General features: G+C 44.3%; 1 protein-coding gene across 14 annotated transcripts in view; it reads left to right on the top strand.

The window, feature by feature from the left end:
* UBR4 (ubiquitin protein ligase E3 component n-recognin 4) overlaps window positions 1–20,250 on the top strand; it is a 1,980,383-nt gene that overhangs the window by 978 nt on the left and 1,959,155 nt on the right. The gene's annotated exons all lie outside the window — the stretch shown is intronic.

Below are 20,250 nucleotides of genomic sequence, written 5' to 3'. Positions count from 1 at the left end.
AGTGCAGCTGTGAGCACTGTGATAGCCACCTGTGTGGCATATCTGTGCTGTATTTAATGTATGCAAGGTGGTCTAATATCGTCAGTTGAACGTTTGTGTATTATTTTCTTAAGTTTGCTGTAGCAGTCGTCAGTGCTTGGTGACCAGCCTTGGTTTTTCTCACATGCTTATAAACATCTACGTAGCACCAAGATATATCGATGAGATGTGTATGCTTACAGCCAAAGACCGTAATTACTAAAGGCCCAGTAGACCAGAAGGTAGCATATGTAGCGTTCGTGCAACTTACGAAAAGGATGCTGCAAAACGAATTGCAGATTTGAAAAATAGTAGTTGGAGCAGCAACCTATTTGACAAGAGCTGGACCTGTGGTATTGCATTCTGCCGTACTTGCATCCCCAAAAGAGCGAGCAAACAATTGGAAGAGCAGTCAAAATTGGTAACTATCCCTTTACAGGACCAGATTTCTCCTAATCGCTCTAGGCTGAAAAGACTCATTTTGAGTCGGCCATTCTCATACTCTTGAAGGGTGTCAAAGGCAGATCTCCAGGGGGATCAGCTGTAGACCGGTCAATACTCAGACCCTATCCAGATTGGCATTCGCCACATTTGAGGGGGAGAGACAAAACACTTGGTAATTTTTATCTCAGTCGAAGGATGGATGCCCTCCTCTCTTCACCCCTCTCTGCAAGCCCAATACTAGAGACCCTCCCTTTTTCCTATTAACATAACATGGTATTTTACTACCTCCTACAGTTTCTACCAACACAGTTTCATTTTTCATTTTCACCACCCCGTTATTCTCCATTTAACTCCCTACTTACCATTAGCAAAGGCCTTAGATCCAGATAATTGCAGCCAGATGGTTCTGCGACAGGTATCACAGAGACATTAAGCATCACCCGCTAAAAGCTTCTGTCTTCAGTATAGACAGCACTGCTCTTCGTGACACTGACCTTCTTGAATCCTTTTTTAGGTCTCGCCTGAGCCAGCGCTTTAGCGCTGCTCTGGCGAGACTTATAGTAAGCGAGTTTTGGAAGTGCAAACAGTGGCTTTTCAGGCCTCCAGCTTGCGTTCCCGATGTTTGTGCACTCGCACCTCCCTCTCTCTCGCATTCCCGGGTTTTCCTCCCCCTTTCCCACCCGCTGTCCCCTCCTTGTAATACCGCTGCGCGCCTTAGCCAGGCAGCGCCAAAGATCCCCCGTGCACCCCGCCCGCACAGCATTTGTCGACTCACACACAAGACTTAAGGCCCTTTCATCTGACCCATCTTTGCTTTATTAGGTCTCGACCTTGCGATCGCTTAAGCGAGACTATAGAGAGCGGGTTTGAAAAGTGCTCCCAAAAAGCGGATTGCATGGCTAGCACGTGCACAATCAGGCACATCGTGCCGCCATGCAATCCGCCTTTTGGGAGCACTTCAAAGGGTCCGCTCCCCCGCCTGGAATGCGCTCCCGCCCCCAAGCGCGCGTGCGCCACGCTCCGCCGGGCTTGTATCGTAGTGAGAAATACTTCTTCTAGTAAAACTTTACATTATAAAACTACATTATTCAGGATACTTCGAAGACTCATTCATGCTGATATGCGGCAAAGCAGGCTTCAATAATAAACAAGATATTCCCTTGTGGCCGACCCAACGTGCTTCTGTGCCTTCAACGCCTTCAATAAACGCGTTTCTTCAATAGGTTGGCAGCTGTGAAAATAGGCGGCTCTGAGATGTCGGCTGCAGTTCAACAATAGCGACGTTTTCCTCCGGTTATCAAACTGTGAACGGAAGGCAGCAGCGCCGCGCACCAAGGATACAAACACACCCCGCTCAGAGCGCGAGAGCCACGTCACTGCTGACAAGAGCAGGCAATGTCCATGTGAGGTACTCTGAGCTTAACAGCACAGGACCATTTAAAGCATGGATTAACATGTAGGGAGAAAAATGACGGAGTTAATTTCGACTTAATTACGAACCGGAGCCCCTCACTTTCTATGCCTTTTCCTAAGCTCTTTCATATGTCACAAATGGGAGTGCTTGGGAAAATGTCAAAATCCTGGTAGAAAAAGCGCTATATTAAGAAAACAGCACTGCCTAAAGTCCGCAGACTTAAATATAGCACTAGGCCATGTAGGAAACATGCATGGCCAAGAAGACGTGGCTCCGTAAACATGTGTAATAGTTCAGTTACAGGCCTCACTTCAGTTTAGCTCTTCACGGGCAGGGAGGGAACTGCCGCCTCTCTGTGAATTCCAGGTAAACGCAACCATATGCATGTGCTCCTCAAATACTGTATCTCAAATGAAGGGGCTCAGCGCATTTCCACAGCCCCTTCAAGTTCTGAATTTATAAACCAACAGTTGGATGGGCGGGCTCGCCCCTCTGAACGACCCCCAACCCCCGTTCTTTGAGCTCCTACCCGTACACGGCAAGGAATCGGCCAAAACAGCCGAAATACCCCTGAGAAAACATGCGCTGCTCCACACATTCCAGGCACTGCGAGGCAGCTACGCCGACCTGGGGGCTTCGCTTACCTCCTGCAGAGCCACACCCCCCACTCGTGGGACCGGCCGCACAGCACACCCAAATGTTTTTTTTTTTCCAGTTATCGATTTATTTATTTTTAATTTGCAGTGTGTCATGCTCGCTTTACAATGCCGTACACTTATTTTAGATCCTGCCCCACACAGCACTCGGGACGCCGGCTTCAACAATGGCGGGCGCTTTTAGTGTTTTATTGCAGCGCACCACACGCGCTCTTACTTTAAAAATGGCGACTCGTCGTATTCAACTTCTTTTTCCCTTCCTCCGATCCGACAGCAAGCGCTGCTGCTTCTTCTCAACTTCCCGCCAAGACACCCTCGAACCCTCAGGTGAGCGCTCATACGTCACCACCCATCCCAAGACGTAACTGCTATTTGCTCCTAAACCACCCCCCCCCCCAAAAAAAACAAGCATGTGGCACCTATTCTGTGAAATGCGGAACACTCCTTTATCGTCCCTTTAGTATGCTGTGGAACTAGTCCTAAACACATGTGCCCTCCTCTCTGCCGGCCATTGACCGCGAGGGTCTCTGACGTCCTTCCCAACCTGAGGGTGTTTTGCTGGCAGTGTCCCTTTCGCACCAGGCCCTACGCCTTAGTTACATAAATCCCTATGGTAAATGTGGTTACCGTCCTCTTTCCAGCACTACCCCGCCCACTCCAAACAGGATCCTTGTCCATCCCTCCTTCCCTTCCGAGGGCTGTCTCTGCGAGAGAACTTTTCACTGGGATGGGCTTGTCTACCAGGGTGACTTTTAGCTTGTCACGATTTTTCGTCCAGAAACAAATTATATGCTTTTAGTATCATGCAGGGGCATAGTCATTAATAGCGCAACAGGTTCAGTGGCACCGGGGCCTTAGTGGTTCACAGAAATCAAGTTATGGAAATATGGTGGTATGTTACTCGTAATCCCCACTCGTCCCAATTATTACTTATGGGGTTATCCCACCTATCTGAGACAGGAACCAACCGGATATGGTAAAAATAAAATCCCACCCACACAGCTGGGTGTCATAAAAAGCTTACTTTCACTGCATCCTCGTACCATAACAATCCTAAATGAAGACCATGAATGTCAAGGGAGGGAGAGTGGGCTGTAATGACTCAGATGAGACTCAGAGCGATGAATATTGCTGGTAATTAATCAGGCCATTACCATACCATCACATGTCCTTGTTCCAGTCATTACTTCAGAAACATACCAAAGTAACAATAAGCATAATCAATGATAACAAGTATAGATATATATATATATTTTTTATTTTGGAGTTTTATATCGCGTGAATTTGACCCGGAGGTAGTAGAGCGCTTTACATGAGTACTAGTTGCGTTGCAGACTATTACATTCATTTGGTTAGGCACCGGGAGATTAAGTGATTTGCCCAGACTCACAGGATAAGCGTCCCTGCCGAGACTTCAACCCGGTTTCCCGGCTTCGAGGTTGACCGCTCTCACTTCCCCTCTCTTCTATATCTCTGCTCCAGATCCACCACTGGCCGCTTATTTTATATTTATCCAGCGCCACTTTAGGTTGAATATTGTCTTTCTCTGCCTAAAAAAGCCTGCTAGATCTGGGAAAGATTCAACAAAAGCCCAGGCTCTTTGTTATCTCAGTAATGTGATAATTACTCCGTTAATTAGGAGTGAGGAAAGACCTCTTTCTGTGTCCCCAGGCAAATGGCTGCGCCAGGATCTTCCGCAACGGGAGGAGGGAATCAGGCATTCCAATGCCAGGCTACTTTGATCTGACTGACAAGAAGTGAGATGAAGGGGGAGATGTTTCCCTTTGAAAACCTCTCCCTAGCCATATTGCTTGTTGTGGAAAACCTGAAACGAGGCAACAAAATACAGCAAGCAATTCTAGGAGGCATTACATGTCATATACATGGATGGTACAAGCATTTGCAATGCAATAGTTCCCGCTTTTGCTAAATTTGAAGATATTGCCATTGTTCAGGACAATGCCTTTTTAATCTATTTTATAAAACAAACGCATAAAGTCATGCCATTATCATTTACAATGCCCATAGCTAGTATTGCATTATTAATAGCAATGCCAACTGCTCACACTTTCCTAATGCGAGACCTATTGCATTGCAAATGCTTGTCTTGAACCTCTCGCCTAATTGCTGAACCCTTTTAATATTCTCTCCAACCCCTCTATATCTTCTGGAAGGGCCCTTGGACAGAACGCTTGCACATCATGTTTTAGAATTTATCTTAATAAAGGTAGTCTTCGCTTTCATCCGTCACACCGTGATAGTTTAAAAAACGTCAAATTGGTGTTTACAACATGCAGTGAACGTCCTCCAACTTAATGAGTTTCTCCCATCTACTGCCACACCCTCCCTTTAAATCATCAGTTTTTAGGTCTCGGCTAGCGTAGGCTGCGCACATGCGCAGACTCGCTGGCGAAATTTTATGTTTATGGGTAGCTTTCACTAGCGGGGTTTAAGCCCCGCCCCTCTTTTCCATTGGCTGGCGTCACTGTTAATGCTAAACGGTGGCCAGCCATTGGAAAAGAGCTTCCAGTGACGTACACTTTTCTCTTTTAGAGCCGTCCCACTTGGACTGGCTCGTCTGACTTCCTGCTGGCGTAAAAGGTTTCTTATCTTCTTTATGGGGCAAAACAGATGGCCCCATAAAGAAGATAATAAACCTTTTACGCCAGCAGGGCAGTCCGTCCAAGTGGGACGGCTCCAAAAGGGAAAAGTCTGTCGAGGACAGGCACGCGCAGCAAACTCCATCCTGGGCGTCCTCGTCGACTTTCACCCCGGTCATTCGGAAATTGCGGTGCAGTGAGGCGCGAAAGTCCACGGCTTCACTTTTTCTTTTTTGCGCATTTGGTTCTCACTCACTGATTATTCAAAAGTCATATCTCTGTAACGTTTCCTTTCCAAACTGAAATAAGGAATGAGATGTAAAGGTGCCTTCCCTTATGATGGAGTCCTCCCCTCTCCTCTCTTCCCCCCCCCCCCCCCCCCCTGCTCAGTGTTAAAAGTTAGAAAATAAATGATCGCGGTGTCCTGCAAGAGAAACTTTAATTTCTCTGGCGCGGCGTGTTGCGGCTTGAGCTTCACAATCAAACCCCCCACGTCTCCCCCCCCCCCCCCCCCCCCCCCCCCTCCCTTGACCACAGCACCCCAGCACAAGCCTGGCAGGTCCTTCAAAGGCTCCGGAGCGGGCACCAGCCCATTGGGGTCCTACGCCATGTGCTGAAACAGCTGCTCCGAGGCTGCTGGGCAGACGCAGGCCCAAACAAAGGGAGGAAAGAGGGTGAAAACAACACACACGCGGCCCCCTCCCAGGCCGAGCTGCTGTTCACCCCTGTCCAGGGGCGCTTCCACGCCCTTCATTAGAAACTCAAAGTAGACCCCCAAACAAAACAAGCCGCAAAAAACATACAGCCCGAAAACTCAAAGCGAATATCACATGCTCCGGCGGGCCGTAATGCCCCGCTAAAGCCTGACCCGGGAATAATTATCAAGGGGCTGTTTAGCCTGGTTTGTAGGGGTGGGGACGTCTCTCCCCCTTTTTTTTTATTTAAACAAAGTAACTTTCCCAGCGGATTAAGGGAAAGGATAAAGGTGTGATAACATTTTAGGAAATTGTTACCCTACCTGAAAATAGAATTTTCTTCCCGGACAGTGGGGGAAACCTCAAGGGACGGTCTTCTGTAATCACCCCCCTGCGGGTGACGTGGCCTTTCCAGCTGGCTGGCTCTTTCGAGTAGTGCATGGTTCTCATAGTGCAGCATGGCCACCCCATACGTTTTAAGAAGTGTTCCCTTGGAAGACAAGGTGTCCCCTCCGACCAACAACAGAGGTGAGCGTTCGCTGGTTTGTTTCTTGTATTAGTTAGATTACCACAGTCCTTATCGAGCGCTTGATTAGTAATGTCTGCCGGTCAGAGTCAATCGAAGGCAACGGTAAAGCTAAATATGCGCTTGAGACAATCTAAGGCTGGGCGGCCAAAACGGGGCACTTTGTATTTAAGGTCACTGGATAGCTTCATGTTCCCCACTCTTACATTGTTTTAAGATGCCAATTTGTTTCAGCTGAAATAATCTCCCAGAATTTGAGGATGTGGCCTAACTGCCAGAGTGGGGAACAAGGATCGAGCCTCGGCGTTGGCTTGACGTCCCGTGATTCTGGCAAATCACTCTACCAAAAAGGAGTGTGTCCTTGTGTAATGCAACTTGTGATCATGTAAAGCGCTCCAATACCTCCGGGTCAAGTTCACGCTATATAAATATGCAACAACAAAAAAATGCACTGGCTGCTGAATGGGAACCGAAGACATGAAAACACTGACACCATTGAGTCACGTGGTATTCCCAGTTCTTACACCAGAGTCCGAAAGGATTATGACTTCAAAATGGACTTTGTAGTAAGTTATAGAAAGCAATACTATACTTTTATACTAAAATCAATCAATTAAAAGAGTAAACAGTCATAAATGTGTAGTTTTAGCCACAGAGAATCTTAAGCGTGGATTTCGATGAAGGACACTCATCTAGGAACAGAGTTCAGATCGCGTTCAGATCGCATTGCACATCTGCTCTGGGGAGCAATCTAGGCCTAAACAAATACATACTTTTGAAAACTAAGCCAAAGGGCCATCCCCAAACACCTTTGTGTTTTTTTTGTACTTTGGAGTGTTTTACGTAGATGGATTGACAGTGACCGTGTTAACAATTTAACACAGATGAGAACAGCCTGTAAACTAAGTGACGGTCAGTGCACTGTGCAGGGTCTAGTCGGGGGCCTGTGCCTGCACAAACGTCAAGACATGGAGTGCAGCTTCAGGTAGGGGCATTATGTACCAAAATTACGGGCAACGCAGGGTATCATGGCTGGGATGTGCGGATCTATGACTCTTTAACAAATAATCTGTCGTTGGGAAAGTGTTTTTCTCTAGAACTTCTAGAGTGAGTGAGCAAAGGCCACTTAAAGTGTAGGGTGTTTAGAAAAATAGATATGATGTGGAACGAAAACTAGCCAGATATCAAGGGTGACCAGGCGAGTGAGCCCTCGTGAATACCCAACTTTATCCAGCACTAGATATCGCTCCGGGGGGATGGGGTAAGAGATCTCGTGCTGACTGCGGCTAGCCTGAGGGGCAAAATGGCCACTGAAAAAAGACTTTTCTTCCTGGACAGAGGGGGTAACATCAAGGGGCTGTCTTCTGTAAATACCCCCCTGCGGGTGACGTGGCCTTTCCAGCTGGCTGGCTCTTTCGAGTAGTGCATGGTTCTCATAGTGCAGCATGGCCACCTCCAACGTTGTAAGAAGTGTTCCCTCGGAGGACGAGGTGTCCCCTCCGGCCAACAACAGAGGCGAGCGTTTGCTGGTTTGTTTCTTGTATTAGTTAGATTACCACAGTCCTTATTGATTGATTGATTAGTAATGTCTGCCGGTCAGTGTCAATCGAAGGCAGCGGTAAAGCTAAATATGCGCTTGAGACAATCTAAGGCTGTGCGGCCAAAACGGGGCACTTTGTATTTAGGGTCACCGGATAACTTCATGTTCCCCACTCTTACATTGTTTTAAGATGCCGATTTGTTTCTGCTGAAATTAATCTAATCTGAACTCCCAGAATTTGAGGATGTGACCTAACTGCCAGAGTTGGGGATCAAGGATCGAGCATCGGCGGTGGCTCAACATCCCGTGATTCTGGACAAATCACTTAATCTCCCTACCAACAAGCATTAAACATGCAATAGGTCTCTCCTTTGATTAAGTTAAAGCCATTTGCTTTGCTATAGAATACCATTAGCAAAGCAAATGGCTTTAACTGAATCAAAGGCGATACCTATTGCTTGCATGTTCAATGTTGGTTTCTTACTCCTTTTCTCCTAACCATTCTCATTGAAAGGAGCAAGATCCTCTCCCTGCACTAGAAAAATAAATCCACGCTCCTAGGAGAGCCCACCAACAAACTGCCTGAGACAGTCTTGCCTCACAAGCATTGTGCTGCATGTTATACCTTCAGTATGGACGAGGGTGCGTTAGACTACCACCATTTCTAAAGATGTTATGGATGTGATATTTAAAGAGCATGGAAACAAAAAAGCAAAGGAACATTCCTTCACAAACATCCAGCAAAGCAATAAGTAGATGTAGGAGATTCATATTTGCTATAGTTCTTTGACTTGGACCTGTTTCACGCTACCTGTGTGTGCCATATGGGCGATGCATACTTTTCACACCTGCAAGGTTGTGAAGAATGTGGATTATAATTTTGTTTTCGAGTGCTATTTTTCGCATTAAGATTTTTTCTTAAATAGTGCTCCTTAAATACATTATAAAATAAATAGAGGTAAAGGAGAGCTTTTCAGCACTTCTGATCTACTCATGCAAATTCTATGTGGTTTAAGTCAGATTCCCAGATGTGTGAGAACTACATTGTTGCTTAGTTTTGAATACCGAACAGTTACTCAATATCAAATAGGGAATGGATCACTTGACCTGATTAACCAGGGTTTGCAATATGTTCAGATAAAAACCCTCATTCACGTATATAGGTCAGTGGCGGTATATCTTGATTCTCCGCCAGGTTTAAAAACGTGACAGCATCATCATAGGGCTTAATTTTGTATGCTTTCCTCCATCCGGAGGATGAACCACTGGTTATTGCAGTAGTGATCAAAAACAAGTGAATTTCTGGTGAAGTGAATTAAAAAAGGCCTCGTATATCCTAGACAATATTTTAATTGGTCCTGAATAGATGTGAGTAAAAACAGTGTGGTGCGTGAGAAGACGGATTAGCAGTCAAACGCACTCTTAGTGTCCAAGGTAGGTCGACATGTTTCAGCCCTTGTGGTCCCCCTTGTGGGTCGGTGGGGGCTTTCTTCAGGACCTCGAAAATGTGATGGTAGCTATGTCAATTGGTATAGCTGCCTAAGTAAACGATTTATACTTCACTCTCTTCTTTTGGGAAGGTCATGTGGTACCTGTTTTGTTGAGAGAAGGTGGGAGAAAAAATCATGAAGGTTCACAACCGGCACTTATTTTGTATACATGTTGATTTTTTTTTGATAGTCGTGCATGCGGTCTTAAAAAATGCATAAATATGTTTGTAATGCATTATGTGAAGAAAGAAAGAAAAAGTAACTAAAAAATTGTAATTTCCTTATCTTTGGTAGGAGGGGGGAAATAACTGTCTGGCCAACTTGGGCTGATATTGTTTGTAACTGTCTCTACAACACATAGTGATGTGGCATCGATAGGTATCTTATGGAGGTAGGTACGAGTCATATGTACATAACATGAATTAAGTAAGCATCTCATTTCAAAAACTTGGTAAATAGTATGATCCTTGTGGGGTTTAATGCACACAAGGGCACATTGTGACAGTGGTTACAGAATTCTGCATGTAACACCGTCAGTTGGTGGGTGTGTTATTTTTTTACAATCAATCAAGGCACGTTCTGAAACACAAAAAAAAAAAAAAAAATATCTAATGGAAAAAACATCTGATTAATGTATTTCAGCAATATTGGCCCCAGGACTGCTCTTATTGAATAACGCGGTAAAGTACGGCATAATTGATGTGGAGAGTGGTGCGTGATTAGTAAGTGCCAACTTCGGTGCTAGGTTAGCTGAGTGAGCAGCGTAATTGATATCGAGTTGCGCACAAGGGCTAAATGTAACCGCGATTCCCATTTAGGCATGTTTATGACTGGAGGGAATTAGAACAGGACTTAGCGCGTTATGAATGTTACGCTGCGTGTCTTTGTTAGCGCTTTAGTGGATTCATTGTAAACGTTTGCGAGTTTACGGTCATATCGCGGCATACCTTTAATCCCGTATTGGAGGGCTTCAACAGGATAGCTGGCGAGCACCACTGACCTGCTAAAGGAAGAAATTCAGTATTAAGGAACTAGTAAAAATATACGATACGTGTTTCATATGTCTCCTCATATTGGGGTGGGTGGTAGTTGTCTTTATAAATACTGATTACAGCTAAGTGGTGTAGTCTGCCTGAAGCATGCTCAGAAGAAACACAGCAAGCTGCCTGCATTATCAGTAGTTTTGAACAGTTGTTTCTGATAGGCAGATGAATCTTCACCCCCCTAGGGCTTTGTACTTCATCATTGAGAGGATGTCCAGTCAGCCTCTCCGGAAGAAGGAATCCCTCTGTCTCTCACATGGTTATTTTCATTCACACACTGAGTAATTGTCTTATGACTTCATGACCTACACAGGCATTTATTTTTCTCAAGTCTCCATGTCACTGCTTTGGACACCAGGATCTTCCAATTCAATGACCTTTCTGATGCCCAGGTTGTTCAGATGACTTACCAATACTTTAATTTTCAAATGCACACCCATTTCTTAGTTACTGAACTGTAAGGTTCTGCATGTTCTACAATCGGACATGGCACAATTTATACTCGCTGAACTCCTTACCCCATGCACTTCTTCCTTTCAAACTACCGGACTAGCAATCTTTCCTGAGCTATTGGTCTTAGTTACTGGTATCTTGATTCAGAATTCTTGTTTGCAGCAGCAGCCTGACCAGATGTTTCATCCTCTCGACCTCCTTACTGCAAGTATTTCCTTGTTGTTAACCTATTAAATGTAGAGGGTTTCCACTTCAAAAACTAGTAGTAGTTCCTTCTTGCCAACCCCCGCGAGTCAACCCTTCTCACCAACCCCAAGGCTCAATGGACGGTGAGTGCAAACCAAATTTACTTTTCTAGCCCTTTAACCCAGTAATTATTTTCACCATTTTCCTGGCTTCATGTGCTTTCTTTTGGATGACAACCTGACCACCAAGTTTTGGTTCCTGTTTGGCCTTTCAACCCAAAATGTTTCTTTCATGATGAAAGAAAGGCTTAACTCTCATGAATCACAAGCCCAAGGCTGTTTCTTCCCTCCCATGACACCAGAGATTTCCTTTTCACTGACCACTTGCTTCCATTTGACCAACATCTTGTTCCTGAATAGTCTCTACACGACCTCCTGTAACAACCGAGCAGCTCTTTCTTATGAAGTTCCTGACCACTCCAACAGTTACTCCTCACCAGGTACTCTCCCTTCCAGTCCTTTATCTCACAATTCTAAAATCCTCAAAAGCTTCTTGCACCTCTCTGCCTTACTAGTCTCAGGGGTTTCTCCTTGTTAACCTCTTGAACCCATGCATGTCCATCTTTTTAAATTTCTGACCAGTAGCACTTCCACATCACTGATTACACAATCCCTAAACTCTTATCCATTATTGTCTGTCCCAGAGTGTGTGTTTATCACCATGACATGAACCAACATAATTTTTCTCTTGCCAGATTTCTGTATCCTCTTATATTTCTTCCTAGCCGATAAATTATCCAAAGCATTAATTCCTCCAGTAAACTGATAAATTCTTGTCATGATCACCCCCTTTTCCCAACTCATGAATGATTCCTATTCCATTTTTACAAATACTTCTTCCTCTCCAGCATTACCCAACCACTTCCTTCTTTAAACAGTCTAGTGACCAGGTGCAGTTTTGTCATTAACCTTCAGAAAGTCCAATTCTTACTTGGTTTGGATATCGCTAATACAGACACACTTGTATTTTAATTTAGGGCCAAGTTTAAACCTTTTAAGCATCAATATCTCACACTCAAGATAAGAAACATAAGGTATATGTAACTAAAAGGAAATCTCTCCTTTATAGCTCTAGGGAATCATATTTCTGCTAAGTGATCTTGCCTAAGGTGTGACCTCCGGTTTCTTCAAGAAATGTCTTTTTATCCCACTGGCTATTATTTGTTAGGGTGAACTCACCTCAAGGGATGTGAAAGACTAAAAGATGAATCCAGATTTTGTATTTAAGCAACTGGTTACATAACAGATAAAAAAATGAAGAGTGCAAGGACATAAACAATAATATAGTTTAAAAATCCTAGCTTAAAGAGGATGTAATAAGAATACATGCAAACATATATGGAAGCAAAATTATATTTCAGTCATGTTTGCAAGAAAAGTTGTAAGATAGGGTATCTTAGTTGTCGATGACAATAAGAAGTGTCAAAGATCTTTATTTTAGAAATTTCTTTTTAAACATCTAGCCGTAACTCAAGGCCCTAATTTTTATTTAAAAAACACTTCTCTATCTTTTCAGTCAGTCCACACGGTTTATTGATTTGTTGTTAATTTTGTTTCCACCCACCACAGCATGGTTAAAACCACACTTCAGCCATTGAATTACTGGACTGTCTGTGGTGGCATTCTTTTTCTGCACAATGTGCAATTCTATACAAACAGTAATCCCATTTAGGCTCTATGACTACTCGTCCAGTGTGCGCTTTTTCTTCTGTTTTTTCCCTTTTAGTTTCTTATCTTGGTTTCCTTTGACAAGGGTTGAGTAGCACCCTCAACACTGCTACTGGACTGCTTGTGTGTTTTCATATATTCATATTGTGCATATAGTTCACTATTTTGGACAACCATCAATTTAAGATGGCTGTGCATGCTTTCTCAATAATAGTCTTCACTGATAGACAGTCATCTCTGTGTTCAACTTTTATATAAAAAAATTAAAACTTGGTTGCCTGTGCAGGCACGTTTGTGCTCACACATGCATTTGCACACATGCCATATTTGAATACGTTTTACAAAAGTAATGCATTCAGAGATGGCAACTTTGGCATGCGCACATATAACTGTTTGAAGCCTTTTTACAAAAAAAATTTCAAGATGGCCATCGATGCCTGCACATGGGAACCATTTTTCTCTGATTTGTGTAATAGTTTTACATAAACAATTTACAAATGAAATCATATTTGGCAAACTGGGCTCTTCAGCCTCGCGACTCACTGGTTCCATAAGGGCAAACGAGTAGCCACCGTCTTTTTCTGCCCCATCTGTTACCAAGTGTGACCATCAGTTGGAGCCCATAAGCCACTTTGCAAATCACTGGCATTCACGCTTCGGTAGATGTTGAGGTGCTCAGTGTTGACATTCCATGTCAAGGCATTCAACGTCCTGTTTGTCGGGTATCTCTCCAATGGCTTCAAGTGCTTCTTCCCTGTGATGTTCTTTTTCAAATTTGAGCGCATCTATGCCAACTAGAGGTGCCTTATTATCTCAAGTGGTCATAAATCGATCTCTAGTTGTAAGGTTAGATCTTACAGACACATCCTACAAGTGTTGCCTTTTCCAGAATCTCGTACCTCTTCTGAAGAGCTCCCTTGTATTTCAGCGGCAGATAATTACTTTTAACATACCTGGTGCCAAGAGGTTTTGTTTCCTTCTGTTCCATTGCCTCCTACAACCATGCCGCCTCGTGTTGTTCTGACATTTGTGGTTCATCTTCTACTCCAGTTTTGACACTGTTATAACAAGGAGCAGAGAAACCAAGCTCAGTGTTATTCATATAGGATGAACTGATGAAGAACAAGAAAGAACACCATTCCTGTCGATCCAAAGAAAGAGAATCCTGCTCCAGGTCACGACGATCCATGTCAAATACTTCTCCTAAAATAATGACCTCCTCACTGGCTATCATTGCGCCTTTTGCCAGGTTTTCAAGTAATTCATCTCCTAGATTTTCAGTAGTTGATGATGTAATCTGATAGGCCAGCAAGGAAACTTAACAATGAAGAATCGGCACATGTTTGGGAAACCTACATTTTTAAAAGTGTTTTTAAAAACAAACTGACTAGGTAGCTGTGTTTCCAAGGTTATTGGGGCCCAGTTTCCACACTATCTCGACACTGAAGTTGTTCAGACTTGTGAAGAGACAAGTAAAAAGGAGATGCATCCTGGCTTGGAGCCATTCTTTTTGAGGAAAACTCCTCCAGTAGTCACTGATGGGGTCTGCAGCTACAAAATGCTACAGTGTGTCTAGTTCTAGAGGTGGATGCCGATCAGAACCTTCATGGCATCTGCAATAGATCTGAGAGCTGCAAAGTTTCACATTTCACTAGGATGTTTCAGTGAGAACTTTGGGATTTCCTGGAATGTTTTACTGCTAAGCTTGAACTGATTTAGCTGCTCAAAACACTTGCTGTGGTGTAGCTGTGAATTACTTATCATGGTTGGGACCAACTTTCCTAAAACACCCAGCTCAGCAAAAGACCCTGGAATGTCTTTCCCTGGTTCAGCACTGAGCAGTCCATGTGCAGACGAGGAGCTCCAAATTATGACCAAGAAGTAATTTTGAAATCCATTGAATTGGTGGTAAAAAAGGAAGATGTTTCTTAAAGTGCTTCAAACCGTATGTGTCAAAAATAACAACTACATTAGAGACATTTGTTTGCAGATTCTTCAGAAAAGCAGAAGTTCACAGCAGCTTCCCTCAGCAGCAGAAGGAGCTCTGGCAAGACAGTGGCTCCCTATCTAAACAATACCTAGCTGGGTGGAAGTATTTCCAACCATTTTCCCACCTGGCAAATAGCCACTAGAGACGTTTTGGTACTGAGTGTGGTCAGCTCTGGTTACAAAATCAGTTTTACTCTTCTTTGGCTTGTATTACTCTGAAAACGTCAAAACTGCTACATCTGTAACACGTGACTCTGAAGTGAAAACCCTTCTTCTCAAGGGAGTTATCGAGAAAGCCCAACTTGCTAAGAAAAAGGAGATACATTTCTGTTATTCTGTTGTTCAAGAAAGGAGCCGGAGCCTGAAGCTTCTTCTCATTCTTGACCTAAAATCTGACCACATGGATCAAAAGAGAAATATTCTGCATGCTGTCTCTAAACAGTTCTCCCTCTCCACAAGGAAGATTAGGTGGCATCAGTTCACCTACATAATGCCAACTGTCATATATCCATCTGCAGCATGTATTGGATAGTTAGGGTGGACAACTCTCGTTACCAATATCCATTTCACCTAAGGAATGCACCAAGAGTATTTTCCAAGTGTATGGCGGTAATACCAGCAGTGTTGCACTAGAAAGAAACTTTTATCTCCAAATACCTGGGCAAATGGTTGGCCAAAGCCAGTTCCCCAAGGCATAAAGTCTAACCAAACTCCCCATAGGTTTGGGCCTGCAGATCTACTCAGGAAAATGGATCCCACATCCTGTACAAATACTTCAGTACTTAGGGGTCACAATAAGCATGTTACAAGCAAGAGTGTCTTCTTTAGAGAAAATACTGTCGTATACATCTGAAATGAATTTCTCTGCATGAAACAGCAGTCCCATCGGCCAGACGAATTGTATCCCTCCTAGGTCACATGACCTCTTTCTAGTTTACTATGCCACACAACCTATATGTCCATAACAGGAATATCTGGAAGACCAGTGTTATTTGAAGTTGGGAGACTGAGAAGACGAGATACGATTGACTGATTCTGCCACTCAGTCTCTCACATGGTGGTGCAAGGAACTGAACATGCTTCAGCAATGTTCTGTTCTAGAAACCTCCCTCTCCTGTGTCAGTTGTGACAGATCTGTCACTGGAAGGCTTTGGTGTTTGTGTGGGAAATCTGTCTGCTCGGGGCAGGGGTCAGAAATTGAAATATTGCATCATATAACCATGCTAGAATTGAGGGTGGTACATCTGGATTGAAAGTCCTTCCTTCTAGCCACCTCTACAGGGTTCAAGGACATAAAAGGTCAGATGACCTTCCCCACCTTGGAAACATAATCTTTTCCTTTCCAAAGTAATGATCCCCCTTTGACAAATGCAGTAGGCAGTCCTGCAAGTCGTTTCTTGGAAAGTGGCTTTTCGTGTGAAAGTAAAATCTGCCAGAAGAGTGAGTGACTTTTCACTGTAATAAGACTTTCTTAGGAGTTCAACCATACAGTTTCACTTCCATCTTTATTTCCTGATCGTCCATCTCTGGCATAAAATTTACTTCAAATACTAGATGTGAAAAATGTCTCTGAAATTCTATATAGATATGACAAAAAGTTATTGGGCAGAGCAAACACCTTTTAGTAAATTATGGTGCGGTCCAGACGGGATTGGCTTTTTCATATACAAACTATAACTAGATGCAGGGTGTTGGGTATGATTACTCGTTACCATAAATTAATAGATCCCTTCCTGGTAAGCCTAATGATTATTCTGCTTGTGCAAAAGTAGCTACCGGCGCGCTGATTCTATATTTTTTTAAAGCAGCAACATGGATATCGGTGCATACATTCACCAAACATTACTGTATTGATTGTGACTACAGAACAGGTACTCCGATGTCAGGCCTCCGTGTGTCATTTATTTTCTTAGTAACTGATTGTCCCGTCACCTTTTCAACCATCTTGTGCGTTGAGCATAATTTAGCTTTCTACTCTTCAGATTAAAGATACCTGAGAGAATCCTATGACCGAAGGAAAATTTAGTTACCTGTAATCCTAGTTCTGTGCCAGGTGTGTTTTCTCTGAATCCATAAATATCCCTTGTGCCTGCCTGTTTTCCAAAGTTTTGGGTGAAAAGACTGTAAAGTCATTTATCCTTTCCACTGTAATTTCTTCATTGAAAACTGCCTCGCTTGTCCCCATACTGCATGATGAGAAGGATGCCAACCGCTGGAATTCCTTAAAGGTTCAGTGTCAAATCAGTTTAGTGTGAGCACAGCCTAGTAGAGGCTACATTTTCCCTTTACATTGGGGTTTTAGAAGAAAGGATATTGTACAGTGTTGAGAAATTGCCTCTTTTGGCATGGTTAGTCCCCACTTGCCTGGTACTGATGTGGTTTTGATAGTAGTGCTTAGGGTCCCTGCCAACCAGGTCCCCTGTGCTAGTGCCTCTTCACTAAAAACAATTCCACAATTGGCCCCATGTAAGTCCCTAGTAAATGGTACCTGGGTACCAAGGGCATTGGGACTGAAGAGGGTCCCCTAGGTACCCCTCACCTAGGCCATGCAGACTGCTACTGCAACATGCTTGACCTGGTGCAGACAGAATGACAATGTCGACAAGGCACACTGACTGTGTGCCATGCCAATTAACTGTGGCTAAGATATAGATAAGTCACCCCTCTAGCAGGCCTTACCAGCCCTAAGGCAGGGTGCGCTATATCACAGGTGGGGGCATATCAGCATGAGCAAATGTGCCCCTACAATATTAGTGTCTATTCCTTAATGTTGTAAGTGCCAGGGAGTCATAGATAGTACATACATGGGCTGGGAACTTCACAACTCGATTTCCACAGAACCATGATGGCTTCACTGAACACAGAAGTGTTTGGTACCAAACAGCTCCTCTCAAACCCACACTGATGCAGGTGTGGGATTTATTTTAATGTACCCTGAGGGCACCTCAGAGGTGCCCCTTGAAAACCTGCCAACCCTGGTGTGGTCACAGACTGGCTGTAGGCAGCCTGCCACCACCATACTTGTTTCTGGACCCCTGGGTTGAGAGCCTCTGCTCTCTGGGACCAGAAACCATGCACATCCTGGGTGGAGGTGTCACACCGCCACCCCCAGGGCAGGCACAGTGCCCCTAGAGGGAAGCTTCAAAGGCCTGCTGCCTTTGTAATGTGACCCCCCCCCCCCATCCTCTGCTGCTAGCAGCAGATGATGGCCACCGGTTTACAACCCCACTTTGGGTGGGACAACGTAGGAGAATAGGAAGTGTGCCCACCTCTGCCAACTCCACCCCCTAAGGTGGGAGGGGGCGAGGTGAAGCAAATCTTGCAGTCCGTGCTGTCTTGAAGATGGGTAGGCCCCTCCAATCAGTGCTAGGTCTATGCCCCCTCCCACAGGAGGGTGGCATAATTGAGTGTAGTCACCATAGGTAAGGTGCTCATTGGCCCTGCCTGCTACTCCCTTAAAACTCCCCTGAATTTAGTATTTAGGTGGCTCCCCCAGACCTGGAATCTAGTTCCCTGCCTACCTAAGAAAGACAAAGAAGACGCTGTGTAGCGAAGCCTGAACATGACTACAGACTTGGCCATGCCCTGCTGGCCTGTCTCCAGCGTCAAAGAACCTGTGGAAGAAGACAGAGCCTGTTCTGCAGCCAGCGACTTCTAGAACCCGAGGAAGGCCGCCTGCCGTTCGACAAAGACCAGAGACTATAGAGGGCAGCAGCTCTGTCCTTATGAAACCTTCACGAAGGACTCTGGTGCCCTACAGATCCGCAAGTCCTGCCCACTCTGCATCCGACGCCTCTGGCCCGTGTCCAGGTGAACCACTGACCCAGAACATGTTCCCCAGCGATACTGACCTCAAGTCTAGCGTTGGCTGACCCCTCCTGGACTCCACAATGTCGTCTGCAGCTTGAATCCAGCAGCTTCCCCTGAACGCACACGACTCCGGTAAGAAGAGTCCGACTTCAAAGGCACCCCTAGGCCCTGGGCCTTACTGAGCTGAATCGATGGCGCCCCTATGACCCCTACATCTCTACTTACCTCTGCTGTGGCCGGTCTCTCTCCTACAGTCTCCGGTGTGACGCCTGCAGCCTGTTTGTCCAAAGCAAGTTCTCCATTGAAAAGACGCTGAATTTGCACCTTGCACCCGGCCACCCCTGTGCCGCTGGTGGTATATGTTTGGTGCTTGTTTGTGGCCCCTAATGTGCTGGCTCGAACCCCCAAAGCTTGGCCCCCGTAACCGATTTACCTACTTGCAAACAGTGTGGCTTCGAGCACCCCCAGTCTCCCATTGAAACACAGTGGGCCAAAATCCGATTTTGACCCCTTCACCTGTCTGCCCCTGTGCCGCTGGTGGTGCAGTTTTGGTACTCACCTGACCCTTGCCCCTTGATGACCTTTGTTCCCGAAGATGAACTGTAAGTTGGATACTGTATAACCATATTATTGTTTTCCTCCATAGGATAACATTGAACTCTTTGAGAATTGCACTGTCGACTTTTGAAAGTCTTAAATATTTTTCCTGCAAGACGTACTTATTGCGAAGATTTTTCTCTTAAAATAAAACTCAATCAAAGCTTATTTTTTATAAAATTGGTGTGGATCTCCTTTTTGAGTCATGTGTCCCTTTATTGGTCCGTGTTGTGCAATAAATGAATTACACTCCTGTGTTAGGCCTAAGGCTGCCCGCTGACACTACTACTACTAGAGCAACGTGTGTGTGTTTTGTGTCCTGTACACTTCTGGGGCAATCTCTGGACTCTGTGCAAAGTATAACCACCTAGTTGTATACCATATACAAAGTTAGCTTCCTACAGTTAGTAGTAAATGCTTTATTTGTTGATTAATAAAAATGGTTACAAACAGAGATAAAACACAGTAGGTAAAAAACATTATTTGTATACATCTTTACACTGAAAATGTTAGCAGCAATAATAGAGAGCAGCAATGAATAAAGTGCGTTTGTGCAGAATTGCTAGAGTACAATTTCCAAACCCTATCGTTAAAATTTTAAAACGCTTTGTCTTTAGTCTTAAATTTAATTAATCAATCCTGTAACAGTTATGATGTAAAGTTTGTGCAGAACTTTTTAAAAGCAGATTTTTCATTTTCATTACAATTTTTGCATTAACAACATATTACTGTATTAATAATCGGAATCAGTTTTGGCTAATAGTTTTTTTTCGGCAATAAAGATAAACTTTACAAATTGGGAGATCAAGTGAGGCATTGACCCAGTGAGACAGGTAATGATGGCGTGTTGACATGTTCTCACCCCATATTCATTAAAAATAGGTCTTAACAGAGTCTTCCGCTCTTCTAGCAAATGGGGACATGTAGTCACAATATGTATTAAAGTTTCGTCATAGGAACCACATAACCTACAAAGGTTGGAGGACCATTTTTTTTTCCATTTGGGTATTCCGTCCTTAGTAGGGTTTCTCCCAAACCGTAATAACATAAATGTGTCCCTTA

This window comes from Triturus cristatus, chromosome 1_2 (assembly GCF_964204655.1).
Source record: "Triturus cristatus chromosome 1_2, aTriCri1.1, whole genome shotgun sequence".
NCBI lineage: Eukaryota > Metazoa > Chordata > Amphibia > Caudata > Salamandridae > Triturus > Triturus cristatus.
Note: the sequence above shows the minus strand (reverse complement) of the source record. Positions and strands in the feature narration are given on the sequence as shown.